Source organism: Xenopus laevis, chromosome 9_10L (assembly GCF_017654675.1).
Source record: "Xenopus laevis strain J_2021 chromosome 9_10L, Xenopus_laevis_v10.1, whole genome shotgun sequence".
Taxonomy (NCBI): Eukaryota; Metazoa; Chordata; class Amphibia; order Anura; family Pipidae; genus Xenopus; species Xenopus laevis.
This window is the reverse complement of record NC_054387.1, coordinates 89,706,234-89,715,034: the sequence shown is the minus strand read 5'-3', so window position 1 is coordinate 89,715,034 and position 8,801 is coordinate 89,706,234.

Below are 8,801 nucleotides of genomic sequence, written 5' to 3'. Positions count from 1 at the left end.
TTCTGCACTGAAATCCATTTCTCAAAAGAGCAAACAGATTTTTTTTTATTTTTTTTTAAATCTGATATGGGGCTAGACATATTGTCAATTTCCCAGCTGCCCCAAGTCATGTGACTTGTGCTCTGATATACAATCACTCTTTACTGCTGTACTGCAAGTTGGAGTGATATCTACCTCCCTCCCTTCCCCCCCCCCCAGCAGCCAAACAAAAGAACAATGGTAAGGTAACCAGATAACAGCTCCCTAACACAAGATAACAGCTGCCTGGCAGATCTAAGAACAACACTCAATAGTAAAAACCCATGTCCCACTGAGACTCCTTCAGTTACATTGAGAAGACAAAACAGCAGCCTGCCAGAAAGCATTTCTCTACTAAAGTGCAGGCACAAGTCACATGAACAGGGGCAGCTGGGAAATTGACAAAATGTCTAGCCCCATGTCAGATTTCAAAATTGAATGTAAAAAAATCTGTTTGCTCTTTTGAGAAATGGGTTTCAGTGCAGAAGTCTGCTGGAGCAGCACTATTAACGGGTGCGTTTTGAAAAAAACATGTTTTCCGATGACAGGATCCCTTTAAGTTTGCTTTCACCAGGCTGATTTGTATTTTCGACAGAGATATTGAAGCATGAAATTTGGAAAGAGAAAAATCAGTGGCAATAACTCTATTGATACTCCATGGCAAGGTTTTTGTTTAAGAATGACATAGATTAAAATTATATAAATATATATATATATATACCAGATAAGTGAATATAACATGAAAAGAGCTTATACAAGTGATATTTTAGCCTATCTGTGGAAGAGTGAACACTTGTTTAACTGAGTGCATTATCCCTTGGGTTTTCTTGTACTTGGTTTCAAATGTGCAATGGTCAAAACTTTGCTTCTTGTTTTGCTGGAAAATACATTTCACTAACACTACAGCTTTGTCTGCCATGTTTCTGAATAGTACTTTTTTTTTATTCACTTACCTTGAATATTTACTATGAACTTTCTCCCCCTAGCTGCTCTAACTTCATGCAGCTATTCTGTTGTTGGTTTTGTCCTGTGAAATATGCTTTAAGTTTGTATTTTTAATATATGCAGAATAAATGTATGCGGAAAACAGGTTGAAAAACAAACAAACAATAAAAAGAGCCTGTTCTTCTTTTGAAGAAATGGTGCCATATGGAAAAATCCAATATTACTGTTGTGTCACACATGAAGATTTATCATCTTCTAACCAGACTTCTAACATTATTAACTTTATTATTACTAGGGATGCACCGAATCCAGGATTCGGTTCGGGATTCGGCCAGGATTCGGCCTTTTTCAGCGGGATTCGCATTTAGCCGAATCCTTGTGCCAGGCTGAACCGAATCCATATCCTAATTTGCATATTCAAATTAGGGGCGGAGAGGGAAATTGCGTGACTTTTGTCAGAAAACAAGAAAGTGAAAAATCTTTTCCCCTTCCCATCCCTAATTTGCATATGCAAAATAGGGTTCGAATTCGGTTCGGTATTTGGCCGAATCTTTCGCAAAGGATTTGGGGGTTCAGCCAAATCCAAAAAAGTGGATTCAGTGCATCCCTAATTATTACAGGTATGGGATCCGTTATCCTAAAACCCGTTTTTCAATAAGCTCTCAATTACAGGATGACCATCTCCCATAGACTCCATTTTAATCAAATACAGTAGTTACATTTTGTAAAAACGATTTCCCTTTTCTCTGTATTAATAAAAATGTACCCTGTACTTGATTCCAATTAAGAAATAATTAATCCTTACTGGAGGCACAAGAATCCTATGGGATTTAATTAATATTTAAATTATTTTTTAGTAGACTTAAGATATGATATGGAGATCCAAATTATGGAAAGACACATTATCTGTAAAACCCCAGGTCCTGAGCATTCTGGATAACAGGTTCTATACCTGTATAAGGATTAAAACTGCTGTATTCTTTCCAATGTTTATTTCTCTCCTCTTTATTAGTGTAGGGTGGAGAGTAGACCACATTTGCTCATTTAGCAAAATAGGGCTAAATTGCCACATTGGCACTGTGTTTGTGCCTGACACCAATTGTAAGTTGCACCTTGTGAGGCAAGGATTTTTTTTAGCTCTCCGTGTTTTCTTCTCCAAGTGTAACGCTCCTGTCTTTGATGTTTCAGTCTGGCAGCTCAGTGATCCAGGTACAGATTCTGAACTGTTATAATTTGCAACATTATTTGGTAAATGTCTCAGCAGCATCTGTGGAATCTTAGCAATTATTGTATCAATTGTAACAGCTGCCTTTAATGAAACTCAATGATTCTGCACAGCTGAGCCAAAGATAAGAAATGTATCAACTTAGAACTGTTTACAGAATTGGTGACTCCACTTCCAGAGCTGCTTCAACAGTGTTGGACTGGGATGCCAGGGGCCCACCAGAAAGCCTTAGGACAAGGCCAGACGTGGCGTTTTTATGTTGCGTTTTTAAAAACGAACAGCCAGGCGTAAATACGCAAAACTGAACTACCACTGAAACTAATGGAAAACGCACTATGGCAATTCACACAGGGTGCTTGCAAGCTGAAATCCGCCACAGGACGCCAGTATTGGCATTTTCTAGCAGAAATGCCAATACGTCAAGAAACTACCAAATCAATAGACTCTATGGGATCTGCACGTTTGAAACCACACTTTACGTAAATACGCAGCGTATTTTAAATATGGCGTCCAAATTCAATGAGAACAATGAGAAGTGCATGTTGGGAAAATAATCGTACGTGCTGAAAAACGCATAAAAAACGCGTGTGGTTTCAGTAGTGTATTTACGCCTGGCTGTTTTTTTTTAAAACGCAATGTAAAAACGCCACGTCTGGCCTTACCCTTAGACCTTAGGCCCACCAGAAAACCTAAAACCGTGAGCCGTCTAGAAAACTTCAGACAGTGGACCTTTCCAAACTAGTATTCCTCCTCTATTCACTCAACCTCTTTATTCTCCTAGTCTTTTATATATAATTACAATATTCTCGCAATACTAAGCATTTTCCCCATAAAGAAATAGGGAATGACCATTAAATAGGCCAAATGTTTAGAAACAAGAGGCCCACTAACACCTGGGCCCACCGGGAGTTTTCCTGGTATCCTGGTGGGCCAGAATGATACTGTGCTTCAGAAAGACATATGAAAGGAAAATTAAACTTTATACCTCAATATTAGAAGAACGACCACAAAAAGAATGTAGTTGAAAAAAAGTATTTATTTCTGGTGAACAATCTGAAAACAGAACTGAAAAAGTGTTGGAAGGTGAAGAACCCCTTTAAGTGTCTGTGACACGCACATGCTCAGTTTTGTCAACTACAAAATGAGGTTCATCTGTCCGGCTGATACTACAATATTTTGATGCTAATTTTTCTTGTTTTGAGCTGGCAGGTAAAGTATCTGAATGAATTACTGTTTAGCCTTTCATCATGAATTTTATATTGTATATATACTGTGTATTGTAAGTTGGTTCCTAAGTTCAGGTAAGTGACAGCAGCACAAAGCATGTGATGTGAATCAGCAGAACAAAACATGGGGAGATACTAGGAGCATCATCAGATCACAGATCTTCACTGGTAAAGGGCTGTGGTTGCCTTAGGCTTGACCCAAAACATAATGTGCAGCATTACTAGCCTACTTCTTTGTTAATCTTTAGCTTTCCTTTAATACCATTGAATTTGAAAAATGTAAAGTTGTTTAAAATTAAATTTTTTCATTAAAAACTGTTTTCTTGGGTGGAGGGTTCACCTTTGAGGTAACTTTTAGTATGTTATAGAATGGCCAATTCTAAACAATTTTTCGATTGGTTTACAGTTTTACAATTATTTGCCTTTTTCTTCTGACTCTTTGCAGCTTTCGAATGGGCGTCGCTGACCCCTTCTAAAAAGCAGATGTTCTGTAAAGCTACAAATGTATAATTATTGCTACTTTTTATTACTCATTTTTTTGACCCTTTCCTATTCATGCTCCAGTCTCTTATTCAAACCAATGCATGGTTGCTAGGGTAATTGTGACCCTAGCTACCAGATTGCTTAAAATGCAAATTAAAGAGCTGCTGAATAAAAAGCTAAATAGCTCAAAATCCTTAAATAATAAAAAATGAAAACCAATTGCCAATTGTCTCAGAATATGACTCTCTACATCAGTGGTCCCCAACCAGTAGCTCATGAGCAACATGTTGCTCCCTAAACCCGTGGATGTTGCTCTCAATAAGTAGGTGATTATTTTTTAATTTCTGTCTTGGAGGCAAGTATCAGATGTACTGCCAAACAGAGCCTCATGTTGGCTGCCAGTCCACATAGGGACTACCAATAGCCAATCACATCACTTATTTGGCACCATCCAGGAACATTTTTCATGATTGTGTTGCTCCCCAACTCTTTTTACATCTGAATGTTGCTCACGGGTGAAAAAGGTTGGGGATCCCTGCTCTACATCATACTAAAATCTCAAAGGTGAACAACCCTCTTAAGCATATATTACAGTGCAGGCTGTACAGCGCAGATAATCCCATACTACTAATTATAGAACTCACTATTAAGCTGGCAGTATAGGCGTAGCTATAATCCTACCAAAGGATGTTCCATACGATTTTTGGACTGTGCGTGGGCTCAGAATAATTGTCCTGATCACAATGGTGATCGGCGATTTAGACGATCAGACAGGTTAGAAAATTTCTTTCGGATAACAATTACATCTTTGCATGTATTGCCTATCTGACTATATATATGAGGGACTGCCGATTACTATTTACAGGACATAGCTTTCGCACAATTGCTGTCTGTCAATTAATGGCCAGAATATTGCCTGATTTGATATTTTATCCGTTTTATTCCCACCATTAACATGAGAATGGTTAGTTTTAGATTGTGGCATTAAAACAAACAATTGATATCTGAATGTTTATGGCCAGCTGTAGTATGACATTACAGAAGACTGAATTGCATACCATATATATATATATATATATATATAGACAAATACAAGAGTCCTCTGCACTTAACCCATTATCAATATATTTAAGACAGAGACATTTTGTGCATACTGCTACTGAAAAATGCCTTACCCTTTAAACAACCCTTTGTCCATATATTGCAATATATTTAAGCTGGCCAACTACGTCAAAGTCATCCCATATCTGGCCAGTCAAAAAACAAGTGTTCAGATAATTGTGACTTTGTCATTTAATGCTTTTCTGAATAGAGACTTAAGTGAGAAAACTGCATCACCAATGTAACAAAAATTATTATAGGATGGATATGTTCCGCAGGGTTGTAAATAGATTTACATATAATTAAAGAAAGAACACTAGGATTGGAGTCGTGCCCCCTGCTGCTGCAGGAGCAACGTGCCCCGCCCCTCTGCAACCCAGTTCAGAACACCAGCCCCAAAGTTCTATGTTATAAGGAATAATAAAATTTAACCTTTAATGTTGCCGTTAAAAATGTAAACACATAACACGTGAACCACCAAAACGCTCCACAACCCAAATAATAACAACAACAAAATCACTGCGTGTGATGACGCAATGCAAGACCGTGTCCTTAAAAAACAATTAATTAAAAACTCGCAAAGGTGGATGGACGGTGAGACATACATCCAGTAGCACAATAGTAGCTAAATTATCTCAATGGTTTGAGAGTAAAGTGGATGGAAGTTCACAAAAATGAGGCCCCCCTCCCTTCCATTCCCATGCAGATCACCTGCCTGTCTACGTAGGGAGTATGGGAGCTTGTCTCACCGTCCTCCACCTATGCCGCCTAGCCCTACGCGTTTCGCCGCGTGAACGGCTTCCTCAGGGGCATAAGTTTCTGAATAGAGAGTTTAAAAGAAACCGCTCAGACTCACCGCACATGGAAGGTTAAAGTTGCCTCAGGCATCTGGCCGGGTGCAGAGATCTTTCAGTGTCCCATGCTGTGTGAAGTGTAAAGGAGAAAACGGCAAGGTTCCGTGCACCAGACACCGGACTGTAGTTTAAAAATTGGAATTCTTAATTTAATCCATATTAAAACACGCTGCTGGCTTGACGCGTTTTGGGCACAGCTGCCCTTAATCATGAGCAGCTTAAGGGCAGCTGTGCCCGAAACGCGTCAAGACAGCAGCGTCTTTTAATATGGATTAAATAAAGATTACCAATTTTTAAACTACAGTCTGGTGTGCGGAACCTTGTTGTTTTCTCCTTTACATTTAATGCTTTTCTGGCATAAATTAAACCTTTTTTCTATAAATAATGTCATTTTTGTGAATTAACCCCCCTGTTCTTTGAAATTAGCTAGTATAAATTTGCCAAAATTTCAAAGTGAAATCGGGGTACAAGACAACAGTGTTCTCCACAATGCAGTTTAGCTGGACTCATCGCCCATCCATTTTTTCCCCGCCACCCGCAAATCTTATGATAACATTATACTTGGGCACAAAATGTTACAAATCTATTTTACACCATTACATTTCTCTTACTTCCTGCAAAACACACTACTGTGGTTGGGACCAGGTTATTGAAACTGGGACTAATGGAAGCCATAAGCTAGTGGCCTCTCTGACCCAATTTGAGCTGATTTGCATCATACATCCACCAACACCCAAACAAATATGTGGCACTACCATCCACTACATGTTGCCCAAAATGAATATGTTGTGTTCTCTCTAATTTTTTCTGAACAGAAAAGTAGCCGAACAACACAAGCTGGTGTAGCGGGGATCTCCCCTGCGCGTTTATTAAGTCAAGTGATGTAACGTTTCGGGGGCGTGCCCCTTCATCAGACATGTCTGATGAAGGGGCACGCCCCCGAAACGTTACATCACTTGACTTAATAAACGCGCAGGGGAGATCCCCGCTACACCAGCTTGTGTTGTTCGGCTACTTTTCTGTTCAGATAAGATTGGGAGAGGTGCCGACCCCTCCAGCCAACACCAGGCATCGACTATCAGGAGAGACTTTGGGGAAACTAGGTAAAAATATTTGCTCTCTAATTTTTTGCCATTGTGCACAAAAACTGCATGTCCAATTAATTACAAAATTGTTTGCTTTCACTGGAATCAAAATTTGTGTGTGTGTCGTAAAATCATTAGGGGACATTATAAAGAATATTCTCTAAAAATAAAAGATCAAAAGGATATTTGTTGCAGTACCACTAATTCACAAGATTTACAAACTAACCAAATATTTCCATCGGGCTGCAATGGAACAGCACTGGAGACTGGTTTGTGCTGCCAATAAGGTACTGAAAACAAAGCATACTAAAAAAAAAAAAAAGCTTTAAAAGCTCTCCAATAAATTACACTTTAATTTAGGCTGATTATCCATTGGCACATGTGTCAATTGTTTAGGACAGAGCCCCCCGCCCAACTCCACTGCTGGATTTAATTGGAAATATACAGCAGTGAGGCAATAGTATGTGGTTGGGGTCTTGATATACAAAAAGAAGCATTGTAAACTGTCAAACCTTAACAAAACTCTATTGGGGGGATGTAATAAAAGTTGCCAAGAGCAAAACCATTTGCACAAATAAGAATAAAAATGGGCATTTCGCAATGTAATACTTTTCCTTAAACTGTTATTGCATTGCAAATTTTAATTGCACATTGCGAATTTTCATTGTGCATTGCCCACTTTTAAGAAGTGCTTGAAGGTGTCAATCTTTTGGAGTAAACATAACTTTTTCAGTAAGAAGTTTTATTACATTCAATGTGCACTAGTGCAAACTATAAAATTCACAAACCTTCTTCCCCTGTCGGAAGTGGTCGCTAAACAGTTTCATGGGTTCGCAAAAGCTATATTAAAATCGTAAAAAGGCTTAACTTTTCACATTGCGAATATTTGATTCTTTACAGACTTTTATTACATTTATATGGTTTTTAGGGTATGAAAGGGTAATAACAAAGTTCAACCTGTGATAAATATATCCCCAGAAATCTTGAGTTGAATAGAGAGACATGGAGTTCACTCAATCAACACAGCAGTGCCACTCACGGGGACCAAGGGCAGCCAAAAGTATGGAAAATCTTCCAATAAAATGAGTAAATGACTGCTTTATTAGCATTTCTGTTCAGTCCATGCTTTCAGAAGGAAATGTAGTGCCAACTGAGGAGAAGAAACTTTTACTGAATACATAGCACCTACAGGCCAGGCAAATCATAAGTCCCTACATGGTATAATAAGGAAAGCCTTGAAAATACTTTGGCTGTCAGGGCCATGGCTGTCAGGGCCGTATTTACCAGGTAGGCTCTGACTGCCTCACTGTTTGTAACATTCTAGGGTTGCCATTACCCACAGCCTCTTATTGCATAATGTCCTCAGAGTGGCACTCCAAGGACATCATGTACCCACTCATTTTCACTGTATAATGCCATAGTGGTGCCAGTGTCCTCTGCTCTCAGTGTATAATGTACATGGGATCCCAAAAGTTCTTAGGTTGCCAGTGTCCACTGCATCTCATTGTATAAATTGCTTGGCCTGTAGGTACTGTTTCCTGCAGGATAATATTTTACTGATATTATAAGCTGTGTACCCCGTTCTACATACTACATGCCAACTATTGCTTGCAATCCCCATAGCTATGTTATGTTGTGCACTTCTTGCTTGCCGGATAATTGTGCACATCACCATGTACCAATAACAATGGTTCTCCAAATCATAGCAACTAAAACGAATGTACCTAAGGCTCTGATGTACAACTTTCACTTTTCATCCATATACGTTTCAGGACTCAAGGTTGTCGATGCAGATTTCTCCATTGGTTAAGTCTTTTTTTCTTGTCCAATAACCCATACAGAGCAAGCAACCTACTTCTGGTCA